Below are 21,757 nucleotides of genomic sequence, written 5' to 3'. Positions count from 1 at the left end.
TGATGGCAGTTGCAGTGCTTTGCTTGTGCAGGAACACGACTGGACCTTCTCAGCCTTCCTGAAGAAAGTTCACCTCAAGTAGTCTACTACATACTGTTGCGGAGCACAACACTGGCAAAGTGGCAAAGTCCTCTTATTTCTATTAGCCACTTTTCCACATAAATATCTTTCAAAATGCTAAAGAAAATGTACGTGAACCTCATTTTCTCTTTTTGTCTGTGTTTTGGTAACACAATTATCAGCCATTCTTATGATACATTTGAACTGACATTTTAAGGAGATTTTAATGAGGTGCAATAGAGCTTATACACTGCAGATGATAAACATAACTGAGCCAGTGTTTCCAATCTCCTTGTCTACCATTCACTACGTCTCATGTGATGCAAAGATGGCACAGTGTTACACACAAAAGGAAAATACTTACGATCAAATTAGTTCTCAGAACAAACATACATACAATTAGAACAAATATGCTGATTATTTGAAGAACATCTGAGAAAAAGAAAGAAATAAAACTCTAAGTAATTATATATTTCAAACATTCATGGCAGAGGAAATAGAAAACAAACACAGTTAGAACTGAGACCAGCACTTCTATTGACTTGAAATAAATATCTTGTGCTTCAGTCCAGGCTGGTGAGTTATGCCACTGAATACACACACACACACATATATATATGGTATATTAGAGTTAGTATCACAAGGTAACAACCTACTTATTTTAGATACAAGATGAAGAGCGAAGAATCATAGCATTTCTAAATACACTCGTGAACACAAAATCTTTTTTATTTCAAATGCATGTAATTGAACTAAACTATGCAAAGAATTTCTTCTCTTTGCATAGTAAGAACTCCTGAAGCAGCACACCAATATTAGACAGCTTAGTTACATTACTAGAGGACCTGGTCAAACTAGTGAAACAATGCTTTAGCACTACTTCTACACAAATTTTCCAGCACTGATACCACATAATATTCTTCAGAGTGAAGAGCTGTAAATTTAGGCCTTGATGATGTGTTTCCTTGAAAAATATGACAAGAGGTTGTCAGGTAATATTTACCTAATCTTTCTTATCTCCCTAATACAAGAAATAAAATGTAATTGTTTTGAAACTGAGTTATGAGGTAATAGGTTTAGGTAGCTTATTATAAAGGCTATTGCTCAAAGAGAGGTAGAATGTAACTCTGTGCATTTTCCTTCAGTGAAAACCTTTTTTAATTTTCATTGTTTTTAGGATTCAATAACTTGCCCCTAATAACATGGTATGCCAACTCTGCTGCTTTGAAAGCTGGTTAGTATTTAAAAAGTGGACCGGTGAAAACCAGAAATGTATCATGCCAAAAGGACATGCATGTTGAATGTTAATGGGATGAGTGCTAGGTCATGTTTTAATAAACTTCCTCATTAATCTGAAAAAAAATATAAAGAATGTGCTAATGAGATTCACATATCTAAATTGGAAGGTGCCTTACAGACCAAACAACAGAGAAAAGTTTGAAATGTAGGGGAGGAAAATATCTCATCATTGATTTGGAGTATTTTCCATTATCTGGCAGATTTTCTAAAAAATTAAGTGCAGAAATGAAATTGTAATTCAGCTGAATTTTCTGTTTGGTTTTTTGTTTTGTTTTGTTGATTGCTTTTATTTTTTTTTTTTTTTTTTTACAATGAGAAATGGAAGGCTGTTCTAATGATAGGTGACTTGAGGACAGTCGTGGTGAACAGAAAGTTAGGCAAGATTTTTTTCAGCACCATTGCATTCAGAACTGGACACAGTCCAGACCACAGCAGAGGGAGCAGAGAATGCTCCATTGCTCCTCAGATGCTCTAGTATCACGTAATTTACACCACACACACCCTAAGAGACTGCTACTGTGCTGAGGTTAACCTCCACAGAATCTGGAAGGGAACCTCAGAGGTCCACCTAGTACAACCTCTACTACCCTCTCTCTCACACCCCCACCCCCAAATTTGTATTATAGTAACCAAAGGGCGGAAAGCACCTATGCACAAGCATATGGGCACAGGTGCAGTGTTGTGGAACAGGTCACTTGAGGCAATTCTGCAGTTCTCTGAGTCTACACCTTTCAGTACCACATGTATGTAACAGTAATTTTGTATTAAAGAAAAACTTATAAACTGAACTAACATAAAAATGACCAAGAGAAACAGTTAACTGAAGGCACAGACAATTGAAATGTAAGAAGAGCATAAAAAAGTATCCTAGATTTCGACTGGCATAATTGAACAGAGAAAGTTTATAGAAGTTCAAGAATAATACTATTACAGATTTTCAAAATCTCTTTTCACCTTACAGGAGAAGCATCAGATATTCTAGGAATTAATTCTTTGTCAAAATATGCTTGATTGCCATAATGAGAAAAATGCTATGAGAATAGTAAAATATTTTCAAGGGTTAGGTGAAAGCATGTTGCTCTCATTCAGCTGTATCTAAGCAAACAATTAAACCAAAACCAAAGTATTTTTCACTTTGTGATAGTAAACAGACCCTCCATGTTTCCTTAGTATCAGATAATTATATTATCCAAATAATATTAAAATCAGTGTTGAACTTCAACTCTACAGAAGTCAAAGGTAAAACCTGCTGGCCTTTTGATTTTTATGACTTCCTGAAAATAACAGTTTAGATGAAATGCAAATTTAGGCACCAGAAACAATAAAAGGCTACCTGTTTTTCCAGAGATACTAGGCAAACACATTTTAATTCAGTTCATTTTCAGAATTTCATTAAAAAATAAAATTTGAAATAACCTAGAGTCCATGACAATTTCATGAGTATTTGCAATAATATTAACCATTATACCTAATACAAATACATTACAAATATATGAAAGTTATATGAACTGTGTTGATTTATTAAATGCACATTTACTTTCGCTCTTGGTGTAGGCAGATGATGAAAATGAATTTTGAATTTTCTTGTCAGTTACAGTTTAAACAATCTCTTTCACATTACAGGAATGTGATTTGTGCTTAATTTACCTTAAGCAGCAGCTAAATTTCTATAACCTTTGCAGTTCTGTTAACACTTTTTCCTACTCAGGAGCCTTAACGAATTTCTCTTTCTATCACTAAATTACACGGATCTGCATTTAATTATGAGAGCACTTACTAAATGAAATAGAGCATAAATGAACTCTCATTTAACCTTAACACTGCTTGAAAACCATAGATGTCAAAGATGAATAATAAATGTTCAAAGCTTAAGCCTTCTTCCTCTGGAACTGCTAGAGTCACTCTATTAAGAAGAAACTCAGTGAAACACTGTTAGGATTTGGAAGACTATGTAACTGTGACCAAATTATTTCTTGTTTTTCTCTGAGAGGCAGATGGTTGAGCATGTAATGTAACAAAAGGTAAAATATGCAGGCAATTAAAAAGTATCACATCGCAGAAGTTTTAGATACATTATATTATTTTTATTTCTTTATTTTACTGTAAGTATTCAGAGTAAAAAATAATTTTGCATCATGTTAGGAAAGATCCTAAGAACAATTATTTATTGTGAAATTTATCAATTCAGATTTACTCTACAGGATTACATCAGCTGCCAATGTTCAGCATAAATCTTTTTAAGAGGGATTACGCATCTATCAATGGCAGAACAGAATAATAAACCCTTTATGCGTAATGTATTTCTTTTTCAAATTTGGATGATGTATAAATCTACTTTTAAAAACAATTATTTTGTGCATTTACTTGCTCGTCTTGATACATGAAGTCCAGTTGAATTGAAGTGGGACTAAGAAGAGGGGTAAAAATTTATGCAGTTGGCTTCTACCTTTCGAACATCAAGAACTATTTCACTTGTGCAATATAGTATATTGCAGGGATGAACACAGTCTCCTAATTCAAAAACCCTGATGAATTTTAGGAACTAAAACATGAAGAATTAAAATTCTCCACATACTCTGAAAAAGTTTGACATGAATGAAAATAAGGAGTTTCTCACTGCAATTATCTACAGAAAAAGTAAACCAAATTGTTCATTAATAGATCACTGTTTTAATTCAATTAAAATAAGTTATTAAAATACTTATTGAAAATTTTGGCATGTAATTTTTTTCAACTTAAAATTCTTTGTTGCAACAAGGAGAGATGAATTAACCTATAGGTAACAACTTAATAGAAGCAAAGCCTATGGAGTCACATATTATTTCAAAATATACCCTTACATGAAAGAAAAAACAACAACCAATATGGAGAAATATTCCCAAACACTGGAAAGTTTGCTGTCAGTCAAGGAGAGTCTAGAAAAGCTAAGAATTTCTAAGGAGCTAAAATTCTGTGATGGGACTTGCACTTTGGAGAGCTGTCCCAATATCAGCCAAAGTCAGCAACAATGAAAAAACATTGAAATCCCTTAAAAAACCATTCAACTGCTGTAGAAAGTGGTTTAAAAAGTGACAAGAACGTACAGACAGAGACACACCTTTATGAGATTACAGAAAACCTCATTTATTTCTGTAATACTGGTACAAGGTGTCTTGAATAAAAGGTTTGAAACAGAAGAGTAAAGCTTGTGTCAACAGACCAGCAAATATTTACTGGTGGTTGTCAGAGATCAATGATTTCTCCATTAGCTCACATATGTACTTCAAGAGTGAAGGAAGATGAGAAAGGAGAGTGAGAAATCTCTTGTCCACAAGTTTTAAAGCTCTTCATGGGAATATACCTTCACAGACAGCATAAAATAGAAATGTCCAGATATTGATGTTCATCTCATTAGACTGTATGAAGTTTCAAGCTTATCTCTGTTTTATCTATTCAAACTACTGTATGGCCCGAAATTCTGGGCAGCAGCTCTCTTCTCACAACTCACAACTCAATTTCTGCTCACAGTTTTAGCTCTGGAGGCAAATAAGATAAAACCTCAGACCAATGATTAGTAAGATGACCTGTCAAGGACTGTTAGTATCCACTACATTTTTTTTTTTTTTAATAGTACCAGTGATTTCTAGAAAAACAGATTGCTCAGAAACACAGACAACTTTAGAAGAGACTAATTTTTGAAGCATTGGTGTTTTACTTTAATTTCTGCTTTCACTCCCTATACTTGAGGAAAACTAATGATATTTGACACATTCAGATCTGTTACTGAGCCACAGCCTAACAAAGAATTGAGTCTTATTTTAAAGTTAACTACTAAAGGAGACATTTTGGAAAAATTATTCTATTGACTCTAGCCTTACCAATCAAATGGATGCAGCTACTTGTTCTAAATCTTTGACATATACATTGTATCTAATTTCTGCTTCTTCCCCTGTCAGATCAGGTGCCAGTAAGCCATTCATCTCGTTCATTACAGCTTCTGTATCACTTTGGATTAGAGCTTTCAGACTTGGATTAAACCTATTCTTAGTGCTTCTAAATCAGTGTATTTGATTTTCTTTTTGTCAGGAGCAATACCGTAGCAGAATTTCATAGGACATCCCTACTATTTCCTACATCAAAATGACACTGAGGCCTCTCAACAGAAACAACTTCAAAACTAACACAGCTGTAAAAACAAATTGTCAGTGCATTTCACAAAACTCAGAAATTACAAATGGCAAATAGATACAAAATGAAAGCCTGTATGAAACAGCATCAAAATGTTATTTACACAACCTTTCCTGACTTATTTGAAAGCATATATACAATAGTCAATTGTTATTTCCTGCAGATGTATGTGTGAGAATTCCTACCGAACATTAAGGATACAAGCAAACCTTTTACATGTAGCACACATTAACTAGGTTTCAACTCACAATTGTTATGGAAATCTCTGAACCTTAAGTCTTCCACTGGTGTATTATCTACCACAACAGTTTACGAATTTATTTTCTTCTATTCTCATATCCAATCATCTATATTCATTCTGCAACCTGCTCCTACTATCAGGTGAGTTCTTACAGCCATGTTTAACCATGTTCCTTGTAGTCCTCTCAAAAATAAAGATCATCTTATACCAGCCAGCAGTCCCTCTCAAACACACAAAATCAGAAAAATACACTTCCTCATTTTTTCATTCTTAACAAGAGAATTCCTAAAATCTCAAAAGTCAGGTTTTAAATATTTAATCTTCTAAATTAAAATCAGTGTTTGGAAATACCACCTCCAAAAAGTAAAAGAAAATCTGAAAAAAAGAGAGAGATTCCCTAACAACAAATTAATAAAAAGCACTAATGATGGTATCAAACTCTTTCACCGTACAGCAACTCAGTTGTAATACTTTTATAAAGATGAGTGAAAGGTTCCTACTGGGTTGTACAGTTTTACATACAGATACCCTTGTATGTTCAGTCTGAAAAACAGTAGATATTTTTAAACTAAGAACCATTCTAAGCTGTATCCTTTGCTGCATTTATGAGTATTCTATGTACAGATATATAAGTCACCCTTCTCATCTTTTCTGATACTCTCTCTTTGAATTGCATGCTCTTTGGATACTTAATGCTCTCCTCCTTTTACATGTCTTGTAAAAGCTGTCTTTTTGTTTCATCTCAAAACTTTTTTACCTGTATTTTGACTAGTTTTTCTACTTAAATATTTTAAATGCACCATCATTTTACTCACAATTGGTCCTGTCCTCAACTTGTTCTGAAATAGTTTCTTTAAATTAAACTCCTTCACACACATGGGCTGCAAGCATGTCTGTGCACTTTCCTCATCCTCTCTGTGCTCTTCTTTCCTGTTGGTCTCCACTTTGTAGCTGCACTGGTAAATAATTCAGACAGTGTCAAGTCTACAACTGTTTAATTACTTACTTTTCTCAGGTCAGGAAGCAGAATTTTCTATGTGTCAACATCTTAATCTCTAATAGGTAAAGAAGCAGAGGGTGATGTCACCTAGGAAGCTAAGTGCTGATATCAATCACTCCCATGATCTATTTACAGACCCATTAACATTGACATAGAATACAGAACATAGAGAGATGGTCTGTATATTGTATGTGTCTCCTTTCTGGTTTTCCTCCTTGTGCCTCAAGTTAATTGTGTGCTACCTATAGATGGCTGGAATGTTATCTCAAGAGCAGAGACTGACCAGCTTCATTGTTCAAAAACTGATCCATTAAAAATAAATAGAAAAAATTCCCTTGAGTGTGGGCTGAATCTGGACACTGTGATTTCAGAGTTTGAGGAAAAAAAGAAAGCTAGTCCATATTCCTCTTGAGGCAACCCTATAGGTTAATTTAAAAGCTATTTTGTTTGAACTTGAGTATCCTTTAAAACTTAGCTCATTTCCCTGTAAGAAACAGAAGGGCCAACTACTCTTTCATGTGGAAGAGATATTCTTTCTTAATCCATATATTGAAAGAGTTATTTTATGCTATTTAGCTGTTTCATAAGGAAGCAGTGTAAAAAAAAAAATACCAACAACCATAACTGTAAGAAATAAGCATAAAAAATCACAAGGATAAGCAAATGTTTGTTGGGAAAAAAATAATTCATATTGCTAGCAAACCCACAGAACTGGGAGAACACAGAAATAACAACATTTTGGGTAAAACTGACATTTGTGCATTTGTAAGTCCTAGATTTCAGATGCTGTTAGTGACATGCTAAGCAGCTTCCATGTGTTCTGAAAGAAAAAAATACATGCATGTGTGGGGTTTTTTTCACTTCTGCAATTTCACTGGAATGGTTAAAAATCAATAATCACTTTGAATTATATAGATCCAGGAAAAACTTACAATGGAAGTCTGAATTTCAGTGTCCTTTAGGGATCTGTTAGATTTTAAATAAATTCTCATAAACACAACCAAACAGTGTGCAAATACAGATAGCAGATTAGCGAGTGTCAGAACTAGCCATTATAATCAAACTTCTGTATACAAAATCACTGACCCCCTGCTGATCAGATCACACCTAATACATACTTTGCAGGTGAGAAACAAACCTGACTTTCACTCCCAAGCTGCTTCAAAGGGTATGGTTTCTGCAGCAGAGCCCACATCAAAGCAGTGCACCATGGTCAAGTGCCAGGACCTTGGTTCACCACCTGCTGCTCTTGGGAGACACTTCAGCCCCGATGAGGTGGGGCTGTGCCCCACTGCTTCTTCACGGAGATACACCTCCTCTGCACAGGTAGGTTAGCAGCCTGGCCATCTCAATTTGGAATCTCCTGCTACTTTCCTCAACTGAAGTCATAAGTACAATTAATTCTTTCCCTTCTTCCTGATTCCTCATGCTGTTTCATTTCACATGTGATCCTCAGCTGTACTTCCACTGCTTTACTCCTAGAGTAGGAAATATCTGCCCCTGAATTTACAATGAGAAACTACCTGATGATTATCCAATGATTTTCTTTACAACGCCAAAAGGGAGCACACAGGCTACTTGAAGATGAGATTGATTTCACAAAAGAGATACGAAATACCTAGGTTTTTTACTTTTAAATGAAAATGGTTACACAAATTAAAACTGCAGACAGGTTCCAACTAAATTAGCTTCTAGTTCAGACTAGTCATAATAATGACTGATGTTTTACTAAGTTTTACCCTTATGTTTAGAAAATTGCCTTGCAACATTTCTAACAGATTGGAATGAGATGGTTGAATATCTACTATTTTCATGATTTCCAAGAATGCTTGAGTATTGTGGTTGTTGCACAATCAAACTATTAAAAATTTCTGACCCTAGTGATCAATCTGAAATAGTCTCAAAACACTTTTTTTTTTTCAAGACATACAGGGTGATATGTTTCTGATCTGATCAAGTGCCTTTGCCTTTTACATCATTATTTCAAATGCAATCAAATCTTCTTAAGCCTGAGAAAAATGTTGATCTGTTTATACAGATTTTGAAGTAAGAAATGATTTTGTGATTTTTTTTTTTCAAAAATAATTGCAGTTTTTAAAATTACTTTCAGAGTAGAAAACCCTGGAAAACTCAGAATATATTTTCATATATTCAAAATCTAAGTTGGCTCTTTTTTTGTAAACTTCAATCAACTTTCTTCTTTAAAATGTTTTTCAACTCCATTTGAAAAAACACTTAAAGCATTCTGCAATGTTTCTGGGTTTTCAGGGAAGTAAAATGCCAGTTAGTCTTGCAGTACTTAGGTAGGCTAAAATCCAGTGATGACTAAAAATACATTACTTTAGGCAATTCATTTCTTGGTTTATATCTTGAAAAGTAAGGCCAATATTTAACAACACTGAATATCAGTTCTGCATTTCAACCTTACAAGAAGGCTGAGAGTTCCTTTAGCCCCATCATAAATATATATCTGGGACAAGGTAGCTCTTAAACTTCCATTTGCATTTATCAAGTGAGGTTTTCACACAGACATGCAGAAGTTTATAAAAACTCAGAGTGCTCCATATATAAAGTATTTTCATGTAGCAATTTTAAAAGGTAAATACATCAAAAGAATGCAGTATGCGTTAGTACCTTAGACAAAATTCTATACGTGCTTCATATGTGTATAAAGACAAAATATGCATAGAAGCACTGGTCAAACCAGGTAACTTCATTCTAAATCAGAGAAGCAAAACTAAATCACTGAGTTTGGAACAGAGAAATGTTGGGCTATTAGGCATGGAGCAACCTAACATGGATACACAAGTTACAAATAAAAGTTTTACTTATCTGGTATAGAGTGTCTTTCATTAATTTATTGCACTAAGGTTTATTAAATCAGTAACGCAGACTATTTCAAAAGCATCATCATGAACTTCGTTAGTAATTCCTTGCACTGCTTGCTCAAGAAGGCCTATATCACTGGGAGAAGATATTAAAGTACGATGTCAGATAAACATAAAATAATTTTTTAAACTCTAATGTGAAGACTTTGAGGAATTATATATTTGGAGAGCAATTATTTGCTACAAAAATTATCTCTCCCTTATTCTGATTACTGTATAATATAAAGGCTCTCACATGGCAAAGTCAGAGTCCCTTCTGACACGAAGGACGATGTTTACCATGGAAACTACCATAATCAAGTGATTTGAAGTAACTTTGGGTAACCTGACCATAACACCATTCTAAAATGCCAGAGATTTTGAACTGCAGATTAAATAATCCATTTAAAATCCATTTGAAATCAGATGCTAACCTGTCCATCATATAACTCTCAAAAATGACAGAAATACTAAACTGAACGAGATTAAACAATCTGGAAGATTGAATGAGAAAGGGCAGATATATTTTGCTTCTTTTGTATTTCCTCATAATATATTACTTTTTTCCTGCAGTTTTACAATTATTTCTCCATAACTGAAAATGAAGATTTTATAAAGGCTTAAAAAATATATAATAATGGACAGTGCGTGGGAACATTTAAGGATCAGGCTAGGCAAAAATGCATCAATGCCACAATTACATCTGAAGCTAAAGCACACTGATTAAAAGATATTCAATATTTTACTTGATGTCTTGCTTCAGTAAGACCCAGTAAAATGAGATCTGTTTTTATTTGCACATTTTTCCTAATGGTTGAATATAAATATATTGCCTTACCATGCTTCTGACAGCTATACGTATTTAACACTGATGTGATAAGCTTCTATCCTCGGACTACAAATCAAATACAATCTGCAAGACAAAGTGTGCCCCGAGGAACACATACGTATCTCAATGGGAGTCAGGAAAAGGCAATGGAGACTTTTCATTTATCAGAAAACATTATTCCCAGATGTCACTGGCACATGTGTAGAGTATCACCAAAAGTTCAATAACAGTGTTAAAGTAATTTTTCTGATACAAAATTTAGGTATTCTGCCAGATAAGAGAATAAGAGGTTAAATCTGTGAAAATATATTTGATGATTTCTCTCATGTCATTTATTACAGTACTTCAAATATTGTTTGAAGGGAAAAAAGACTGACAATAAAAGAGAGGTATTTGTGGTTACAAATGCTAGGAGGCAAGAAGGTGCTCTGAATCTATTCATTGTGAATGATATTATACAAAGATATTTTACTGAACTCAACTTCTCAACCCCAAAGGCTGCAAACTTATTATTAAACATTTGAAGTAAAAGAAAAGGAAAGAATCCTAGAGGTCAGCAGTCTTGGCCAGGTTTGAGGTTTTAGGGTTTTTTTTAAGTGGAAAATATATTTTTGGACAAAATCAGTGTATCACACTATAGACTTGAATTACTTAACAAGACACAAGATGTCTGTGTCACTAGCTAAAAGTTCTACATGGTCTTACTATCATGTCTAACATGAAAAAATTGCACATATCTGATGGGAATATAAGAAGAGAAAACAGTCTATGCTGGTGAGATACATCTCGTGCAAAAAGAAGGCAGCTTCAGGTGAAGATTGAAGAAATTAAAGATAGTAGAATTTCAGTATTACTGTTGTGAGAAAATCCCTTCTCTAAGAGGAAAAATCTTATTCTTTGAAACTCAATATATTGAATGAAAGAGAAAACTTGGGTTCAAAGGAGTCCCTTTGAACGAAAATTAAACTACACACAAATATTTCCTAAATGTAATAGAAATTATGTTTTCTGATCTCCAGAATTTTTTTGAATGTAAGAAGACATAATTTGCTCTGTTTAAGCTCTGTTTTGCATGCTAAGTGATAACTAGACCTAAAATGAAATTAACATCAACTCCATTTACTTAGTTCCCCACAAGCTTGTTTTGTACATCTACAAAAGTGAAATCCCACTTATTGAGTTCAAATATTTTGTAACTGAAAAACAGTGTTAGAGGCTATATTTACACCTGTGGTAAGGCAGTGATGATTTTCCTTAGCTTATCCTCCATTACTCACTCTACTTACTGATGACTTTCTATTCACAATTTATTTCTATATCATGCTCTTTAACATCTAGCTGATAGAAATATTTCTTGTACCTATTTAAAACATAGCAATCTATATTGCATACAAAATGGAAAGTTTTTACAGCTTTATTCTGAACTTTCTTATTTGGAAATTTTTCACAGTAACTATGACACGTGAAGAAAACTGTGATTCTTAAGTCGGAAAGAACATAGGACCTCCAGCTTTTTTACTTTGCATCTGGCTGTATCTAATTTTATAGACAGAAAAATAGTGTCAGATAAAAGACAATAACATTTAAAACCAGTACCTCATGCTTATCAAAAAAAAAAAAAAAAAACAAGAAAAGAAAAACAAAAAAATGTATTTTGGATTTTCATTTCAAATCAACTACAGCTGAAGATGTGAAATAGTCACTGGTGTTCAAAAGCACTCACCATTAGTCTCATACATAGCAGCAAGATTAATAAAAAATTAACAGCATTTCCAAAACCAACATACCTCAAAGACACTGGTGTCTTAATTCTTCTGAAGAATTACTACTTCAGCTGCCTTTTTGTCTTCTGGTCTTGAATTTGTTTTGTAGCCTAGGAAAAATAAATCTCAGCTTACTTTCAAACTGAAAGCATAAGGCTAGACCCAAGAGGAAAAAAACCAACCCACTTAATAGCATTGAAGTTAATTCCTCTGTAATCCTACCTCATTATCTTAAGCAAATAAATCTCTGAAAAGGATTGTCTTTTTAAGAGCAAATTAGAAAACTGAATGTCATCTGTGCAGGGAGACATTCTCTTAAAATGTGATCAGCAAGGAAGCTCATAAATAGGGAACTATATAAAAATGTTCCTATCAGGCAGTCCTTAGCAGATTTTCAACAGATGTGTATGTAACTATGATTTCACAAATTCCTAAAATAAAATGTGTCGGCATCGTTTACCGCAAACTTTCTAGAGTCTAAGAAAATATGCTCATTTAGATTCTAGAGAAAGATCAATATCATAAAGATACATTCTTTATATATCTTCAATGGCAAATGCTCTAACCACGCTGCCCAAGTCAAGAAAGGCAGATGAAAAGAGTGGGAGAATGAAGACCCTAAGCCCACTGTTGCAGAGGATCAGGTCTGAGACCATCTAAGGAACATCTAAATGTGCACGAGTCCATGGGACACAATTAGGTTCATTTGTGAGTCCTGGGGGAGCTGGCAGGTGGAGTTGCTAAGCCACTATCCATCATTTTTGAAAAATCATGGCAGTTAAGTGAAATCCCTGATGACTGGGAAAAGTGAAATTTAGCCTCTAATTCTAAAAAAGGCAAAGCAGAACATTCGAGGAACTACAGACCAATCAGTCTCACCTCTGTGCCAGGCTAGATCATGGAATAGATTCTCCTGGAAACTATGCTAAGGCACATGGAAGACAAAGGGGTGATTGGTAACAGCCAATATGGCTTTACGAAGGGAAAATCATACCTGACAAATTTGGTGACCTTCTGTGGTGGGGCTATGGAATTGATAGATAAGGTCAGACCAACTAACGTTATCTACCTGGACTTATACAAAGCATTTCATACTGTCCCACATGACATCCTTACCTCTAAATTGGAGAGACATGGATTGGATGGCTGGACCACTCAGTGGATAAAGAACTGATTGGATGGTTGCATGCAAAGAGATGCAGTCAATGGTTCATTGTCCACATGGAAACCAGTGATGAGTGGTGTTCCTCAGGGGTTGGTATTGGGGCCAATACTGTTCAACACTTTTGTCAGTGACATGGATCAAGTGCACCCTCAACAAGTTTGCTGACGACATCAAGCTGTGTGGTGCAGTTCACACACTGGAGGGATGAGATGCCATCCAGAGGAACCTTGGCATGCTGAGAGGTGGGCTGATGCAAACTTCATGAAGTTCAACACAGTGAAGCACAAGGTTCTACACCTGGCTTGGGGCAATCCCAGACACACCTACAGGTTGGATGGAGAAGTGATTGAAAGCAGCTCAGTTGAGAAAGACTTGAGGGTGATGATTGATTAGAAACTCAACCTGAGCTGGCTCAACTTGAGCAGTGTGTGCTCACAGCCCAGAAAGCCAAACTGAATTCTGGGCTGTATCAAAAGGCCTGTGGTCAGTAGGCTGAAGGAAGTGATTCTCCCCCTCTCTTCTGCTCTTGTGAGACCCCATCTGGAGTATTGTGTACAGTTCTGGTGTCCCCAAATTAAGAAGGATGTGGAACTCTAGGAGTAAGTCCAGAGGAGAGCCACAAAACTGATAAGACCAGATCACCTCCCCTAAAAAGATAGGTTGAGAAAGCTGGGGTTGTTCAGCTTGGAGAAGAGAAGGTTGCGTGGAGACCTCATAGTAACCTTCCAGTATCTGAAGGGGGCCTACAGGGAAGCCAGAGAGGGACTGTTTGTCAGGCCCTGTAGCAATAGGACAAGGAGTAATGGGTACAAATTGAAAAAGGGGAAACTTAGGTAAAATATTAGGAAGAAATTCTTTGCTGTGAGAATGGTGAGACACTGGAACAGGTTGCCCAGGGAAGTTATGGATGCCCTAAGTGTTCAAAACCAGGTTGGAAAAAGGCCTTGAGCAACTTGGTCTAGTGGAAGGTGTTCCTACCCATGGCAGTGGGGGTTGGGACAAAATGATCTTTAAGGTCCCTTCCAACCCCTTAATCATTCTATGATTCTATGGTTCTATGATTCTACGTAAAATGTAGCAAGAGTAGCTATTCAATTGTCATAACTCCCACTCCTGCATGTCATCATATTTTTTTATTTAATGAGAAGAATTTCAAAGAAAGTAAAAAACAAGGTTATTATGTTTTATTTTATTTCCATAACCATGTCAAATTCAGGCGGCATAGTCCCTAGGTACATCTTAGCACTCATTACACATTTTTAGAAGTGCACGTGGAGTGTATAAGCAGTGAAAAAGCAGCACATGCTATAAAGTGAAATCAGAAACAAACTACTGCAGTAACTACCATAACATAGAATGTTTTAAGTTTTCTTAGAAAATTTTTACCAATTTGAATCATGTTTTTGATATATTAGTTAGAAAAAGAAAACATGGGTTATCAAACCCTTGGGAAAAGAAAGTCAGTATTATAATAACAAAGATTTTTTTTTTCATTAAGAAGAGACCATTCTGTGATTCTGTGATTGTTACAACTTTATTTTTAAAATACTTCTGTCTTACTCATCCTGTGAGTTATTTGTTAGTTTAAATTACTTTGTTTATCTAGACCAACATAAATAAGTCATTTTAAATAAAAACAACACAGAACACAGCTCGCTTGAAGTGTATGCATGAATAACAAAACTAATTCAACTTAGCTTTGGAAGATGATTGTGTTGTATGAAACCTTAGCACAATGTGGAAGAAACTAATGAAGACGGTATTCAAATGAAAGTAATAAAAGCTACACATAGCCAAAACAGAAATGAAAAACAACTAAAAAAGGTTCATCAGAGCTTCACTCATACCCACAAGCCAGCAATGCAGTTAGTTAGAAAGAAGTCAGGAAACAAATTTCTAACAATAGCTGATTCTGTCTTTTTACTTCAGTATTTCTCAAAACCAAAAGTATAAAATCACACACACATGTGTTTGGACACATGAAAGCCAATGCACACCAGAGAAACTGCAGCAAGGTATCCAGCGTTCACAATGTGAAGAAGTGGAATATATTATGCTATCATTTAAGATTTTTTAAGAGTTAGGGGACTGTGCACTCCAGATTCAAAAAATTAAAATAGTCACACTGCTCCCATTAAAGCAAGATCTTGATTTATAAATATTTATAAGTCAGAGTGGCCTTGACTTGAGGGTTTTCTATTACTTTTTCAAATTATAGTATAACGGAGTCTCATGTAATTTTTCTTATTTCTCCTTTTGATAACAATTTTTTAGACTTGCAAGTTTCAAGATTAACTGATGTCTCTTCATTCACAGGCTATTGTCACCAAAGTGCTGTAACATTTTCATGGTACATTGGAAACGAGATAATAGAGTGACAGTGGTAAAAATGACTCTTGCTTGAAGTATGTATCTTTTAATCAATGTTTAGTTGAAAAGTGGCAACAAAGCAGACCCCTTCTTTCATATTTACATCTTTCTTTTTCTTATATAGATACATTAAGTAAAAGTCTTCAAAAGCATTGTTTCATGGAGCAAGAGTACACATTTAAAAGTAGTTTCTAGTCTCTCACAGAAATCCATACACCTTCATATTGTTACATTAATTGGAGTATTTTCATCAGATTTATTGATATTATTGGTATTTTAAAGGCTCCTATGAAGTTGACATCTTTGTTGTTCATGTATTTGTTCAAAACTTTGAAACCTGATGTTTTCTACTGTATTGTGCTTTAAGAGACACCATTTAAGTACCACATGCATCTATACTAGTAAAATATTTAAAGACATTTATTTATTTATTTATTTATTTATTTATTCTTAATGATACTAGATGGAAAGAAAACCTTGGATTTAATCTAGTCCCTCTAGATATTTGATAACAAAGTCAGATAAAAGTAAGAACATTCAATTATTGCTATAATTGCTCATCAGAAAATTGCACAGCTTCCCAAAACAAAATTTGATCAAATGCAGTGGAGCTTGCTTTAGAAAAATTGCATTTTCTGACACAAATATATTCTGTTGTTAAAATTCAGGATGAGTCTAACTATTACTTACTCTCGATTCAGTCTGAGACTTCTGTCTGCAGTGACATTTTAATCTATATTACCAAAAGGACAAAACTAAATGTCTAGCACAAGGAGAAAAAACCAGACTTACTAAAAGGCAAACACACAAGAAAGAGGAATACAATTGTATTAAGCAGAAACAGGACAAAATAGAACGCAGAGAAACAGCTTTAGATTCACAATAGCAGTATCATAAATTTTCTTCAGAGAATGATAGTGAAAGCAAAAACTGGTATGAGCTTATTTTCCTGTCAAACGATCAAGACTGATAGCATATAGTTTCCCTTGGATATATAGAAGCAAAAGCTCTGCTTTCCTTTAGACTGCTTGAAGTCTGATGATGTTCTTCACGTAAAAAGAGACATCCAAAGATAAAGGAAACAAACAACTTTTTTAAGCTATGACTTAGAAAATAATTTCTGAGCCCACAGAAGGTCTCACAGTATATTTTAAATTACACACTGACATACGTCTCTTCTTCATAAAGTATAACCGGGTCTTGGTCTTCTCAGTGAAGTTACAAAACAATTTTTCATTTCCCACAAACTGACTCAATGTTGAAAACAATCTGTTTCTTGAAGGAAAGGAAACGACTTGAAATAACTGAAGGCTTGGTGCTGACTGCAGTTGTCTGCGTATCAGGAGAGCAGAGCAGCCTGCTCCTCTGTGTTAAGAGCAAAAACAAAGAGATGGGAATACAAGAGTGTTTGCAGTAGAACATCAGAAAAGTGCTTTGTTTTCCTCAGCTGAGTTTTAGTTCTGACTAAAATGTTCTTTAAATTCCAAAAATACAGTAAGTAAACATGTAAAGAAAAAAGGAAAAGACTTGTCTGTCAACTGGAACACAATTTTGAGGTGAGAAATCTCACTGATTTATAGTCTGGTAAATCATTTACTGCTGTACGATCATGAGCTGTTTTGGCAGATTTTTCTTCAGTTTCCTAACCTATCAAAAAGGAATAGCAACATTTTTTCCCTTCTCTTTTACTCCCTTTCTTTGGCTCATGAGGGGGTAAGACTCTTGCTGGGGCTTGCATAATGTGATACTAAAGAACTATCCTTGGAATGTCAGCATATCACAATCAGAAATATACTACAAACAAAGAATGACTGCCTATCATGACAGATAAAAACACTTCATGCAAGGTTTAAATATTTATTATGAAAAAATATGAAAATTAATTAGAAATAATATTCTCCTTCAGTCTGATATATCCAAAGTAGATAGAAACTGCAAGCCTGAAGTGATAGATATAGTGTTCCATTAGAGACATCATATAATGCCTAAAAATGGGAGAAAGAGAATCAGAACCAATGAGACTCTTCTATTATAGTGAGCATGCCATCCTGCCTGTATCGGCAAGTGGTCTTTTCTTATTTGGAAGAAATTCAGGTGAAAGACAAAATTTCCTCTAAGAAAGCACAAATTCACTTGCTTCACTTGTTTTACTTGGAATTTTCTTTCTCTTCTTTACAGGAAAGAAGATGTACACTATTTAGGAGATCTGAATGGTGTGAATGATTTAGGATTTCTGAAGTTTACAAACGCCTCCTTTAGTAAACCTGGAACACAGCACTCACTGAAGAGATGTCTGGGAAGAAAGATTTTTCTGCTTTCTGCTAATATTATTGGACAAATGTACACTCTCTGATTTCACCAGCTGACCGAGGAAAATTAATAGAAACAGAGATTCTACCTCTTCTAGCCTATCTTTTCTCTTTTCAGTTTGGGACAGCACACATCAGCATCTACAGGCACAAAATCAGTCTTTGTTCTGACTTTTTTTCAAGAAAATTAAATTGATTGTTAAGAAAGCATTCTCCATACCACTATGGTATTTTAGAATGGAGTCAGAAATATAAGAAACAATATTTAAATTTTAGGAGGATACTAGTTTTATACCAAGAGAAAAAATATATTCATATACATAAAGTGTTAAAACAAAGTTATTTATACCAATGTAAATTAAAAAAAAGAAAAAAAAAACCACATCAAATTAATTATTTTTAAAGAGAAAAGTCTTATTATTCTTTACATTTAAGATAGTTTTCTCTTTACTCCTGAAGAAACATTTCATTATTCCATGTTTCTGTGACCAATGGAATCTTCTGTGTATTCATTTCTCCCACATAGGCTTTATCTGCTATCTCTTTATCTTTTCATCTGTTGGCTTTATATTGCTTTGTATCTATCTGTACACACTGCTTTATATTCAGGTTGTTAAAATCTGTTGGGTGGGTTACACAGTTCATCTGTAACAATGCTTCTAAAGCAACCCAGGACATCATCAGCCTTCTTTGTGTTTCACTTTCCAGCTAGTAAGCCCCTCTCATATACAGGTGAATCAGTTTGTTCTTCCCTGGGTCCATGACCTCACACTTACCCTTGCTGAACTTCGTGAAGTTCCAGTGTATTTCTCCAGCCTGTCCAGGTTCCTCTGGATGGCACCACAACCTCTGGCCTGGCAACCACTCCTCCCAGTGTTGTGTCATCAACAAACTTGCTGAGGGTAAACTCTGCCTCATCATCCAGATAATTAATAAAGATGTTAAGAAGAACTGGACTCAATGTTGACCCCTGGGGTACACTACTAGTTACTGATCTTCAACTAGACTTAATACCACTGACCACCACAGTCTGGGCCCAGCCTTTAGCCAGTTTAAATTACAACTCTATGTCTGTTCATCCAATACATACTTCATCAGCTTATTTATGAAGATCATACAGGAAACAAAGTCAAACCCCTTGAAGCCTAGGTAACCTTGCTGACTCCCCATTGCACTACACTCATCTAGCAAGATGGTCATTTTCTCATGTAAGGTGATATGTTTGGTCAAACATGATGTTCTGTCATGGCCCATGGATTTATGTATATTGACTTTGCTTAAATATTCAGGTATTAAATACCTGATCCTCTTCCACATCGAGTATACCTTCTGTGCTCCAGGTTTTCCCATGTCTTCAGGGCTTGAGGTTTCTGAAGGCTGGTTTCAACAATTAAAATTAAGAGGAATTCAGAACTTCAGCCTTTTTTCCATGCCCCATGCCACCAGGTCCCCTATCTTATTAAGCAGAGGGCCCACATTTACCCTATTCTTCCTTTTATCACCTATGTACATCATTGTCTTTTGACACCCCTGGTCAGATTCTGTTTCATGTGGGCTTTGTCCCTCCTGACCTCTGCAGGCTCAAACAGCGCCTCTATATTCTACCCAGATCACCTGTCCCTGCTTCCACCTTCTGTATGCTTCCTTTTTGTGGTCAAGTTTTCTCAGGAGATCCTAGCTCATCCATGCAGTGACCTGATAGTTTTGGCTGACCTTCTGCTTGTAGAGATGGATTGAGAACAATAAAATCTAAAATTTTTAAAGTATGTATCAAACGGTCTTCTTATCAGTGTAACCCATGGGAGGCAAATTCACAAAACTATGCATACAAAGAAACTTTTAATATTTAAACAAAATTTGTAGGAAATCAACACAGTCAGAAGGTGGACTCTACTCTGATAGTACTGTTCTCATTTTTTTCTAAAGGTCCTGTCAGAGAATAGGGTGCAACTGCTAAACAGATTAGGGGAATTTAAAGAATCTGTGAAAGAGTGTTGAAGTGTTGCCTCTTCTGTCTTTCAAAAGTGTTTATTATGGTATTTCTGTGAGTCATTTTATTTCCTGAGGATTGTTAAAAAAGATGTCTCCAATCATGGGTAAGGTTCAGTACGTGAAGCTTCAACAACTGCTGTACCACCCTTCTACCCAAAAAGCTAAGAGCTTTTGGAAAGCATATATAGGAGAAAATTTTTTCTCTTTACTAGTATTTCACCTTTGCTTAAGTGCACAACTTATTGCTTTTCAAACTGCAGGTAGTTCAATTCCCAATAAAGTGAGACTTTATGTACATTCAAGAAGTACTTAAGCAACTGATTTAATGCTGCTGTCTGAATCATTGGTGTGCTAGCAGGGGACTCCCAAATCACTAGTTTAAGAACTGCTACTCAGTCATTAAGGAATTTTTCAAAGTGCTGCACCAGCACTCAGGGAACTTCAAAGCATAAAGAACTTCTTCTGTACCCAGCTAGTTACTGACACTTCTCAATTCCTGTGACGTTTTACACACATTTTGCAAAAGTGCCAGAATAGCACGATGTAAGGAAGAAATAAAACAACAGGCCTTCAGTACTCATTAAGTATTTTTAATTATATTAGGTTTTGCAACAATTGCAGTTATCTGGATTATTCTGTTTGAAGACAATTATGTGACCTACTCCTCAGAGATATGCAGTATTATAGTAAGGTAATAAATTATCACCTCAGCCAGACTACTCAGTCTGGTCTGTGAAGGATATGTGTACAAGAAGGGCACAGAATACAGCCAGTGACTGTCTTCTAGCAGAGAGCATTTTTTGCATTTTAATATTTCTTTTCTTGGTGCCCACGTGAAATCTTGTAACAAACATAAATAAGCCAAACAAACTGTTTTCTGTGTAAATACACCCACATATGTTTTATAATATGTACTCCCACACTTACATAGGCAGCATGCTGATAATTTTGAGTGGAACTGTTGTGCTTTTAGTGTTCTTTCATTTAAGTAGGTAATATGGACAACTTTACTAAAGCTAACTTTACTAAAAATCTTATGTAAAATGAAAAGTATAAAAATTTGGGAAAAAGCATGGGAAAAAAATTATCATCACCACCTGCACTGGACTCTCTCCCATTTAAAAAGTGATTTCTTCAAACAGGCAAATTAAACTTAGATTAGCTACTTATATGTTCTCTTTCTAGCTCAAAATCTATCTACCACTGCTAACATCTAAAAAACCATTTTTGCATAGTCTCCCTAAAATCCTTGCGCACTTCTATCCTCTCTGAAACAAGAGCACACAGCGCACAGCTTCCACTCACAATTATTCCAGATAATTCAGCAGGAATGATGACAGTAGAGAGATAATATATTTGGTTATCCCTTTCAATTAGCAGTCTGAGTTGCAAGAATTGCCATTTAGGATCGCTCCTGCCTTTCTCCTCCTTTGATCCTGGAATAATACTAGCAGGTAGAAACAAATATATTCTTGCTGAAGTACTTCTTCATTTTCTTTGGAAGAATATAGAAATTATAGGCTAAGAGTTTGTTACTGTTTTCCTCTTTTATTCTTTATAATGGAATAAGAACCTTTTGGGCAAGAACACAACAATGCAGAGTAACTTTCATCTTCAGGGTAAAGAGGATGCTTTTCATCTTAAGGACTACAAAGGTAGTGAGCAACATATAAAAGTAATATACTAGGAGTCCTT

At 35.1% G+C, this 21,757-nt stretch overlaps 1 protein-coding gene across 6 annotated transcripts in view; it reads right to left on the bottom strand.

The window, feature by feature from the left end:
* CDH18 (cadherin 18) overlaps positions 1 to 21,757 on the bottom strand; it is a 487,356-nt gene that overhangs the window by 282,308 nt on the left and 183,291 nt on the right. For all 6 annotated transcript variants that reach the window (XM_027668439.1, XM_027668449.1, XM_027668440.1 and 3 more), the window contains one exon: positions 12,251 to 12,336. The gene's annotated coding sequence lies outside the window, so the exon portion shown is untranslated. The remainder of the gene's footprint in view (positions 1 to 12,250; positions 12,337 to 21,757) is intronic.

This window comes from Corapipo altera, unplaced genomic scaffold (assembly GCF_003945725.1).
Source record: "Corapipo altera isolate COAL_440 unplaced genomic scaffold, ASM394572v1 184, whole genome shotgun sequence".
Taxonomy (NCBI): Eukaryota; Metazoa; Chordata; class Aves; order Passeriformes; family Pipridae; genus Corapipo; species Corapipo altera.
Note: the sequence above shows the minus strand (reverse complement) of the source record. Positions and strands in the feature narration are given on the sequence as shown.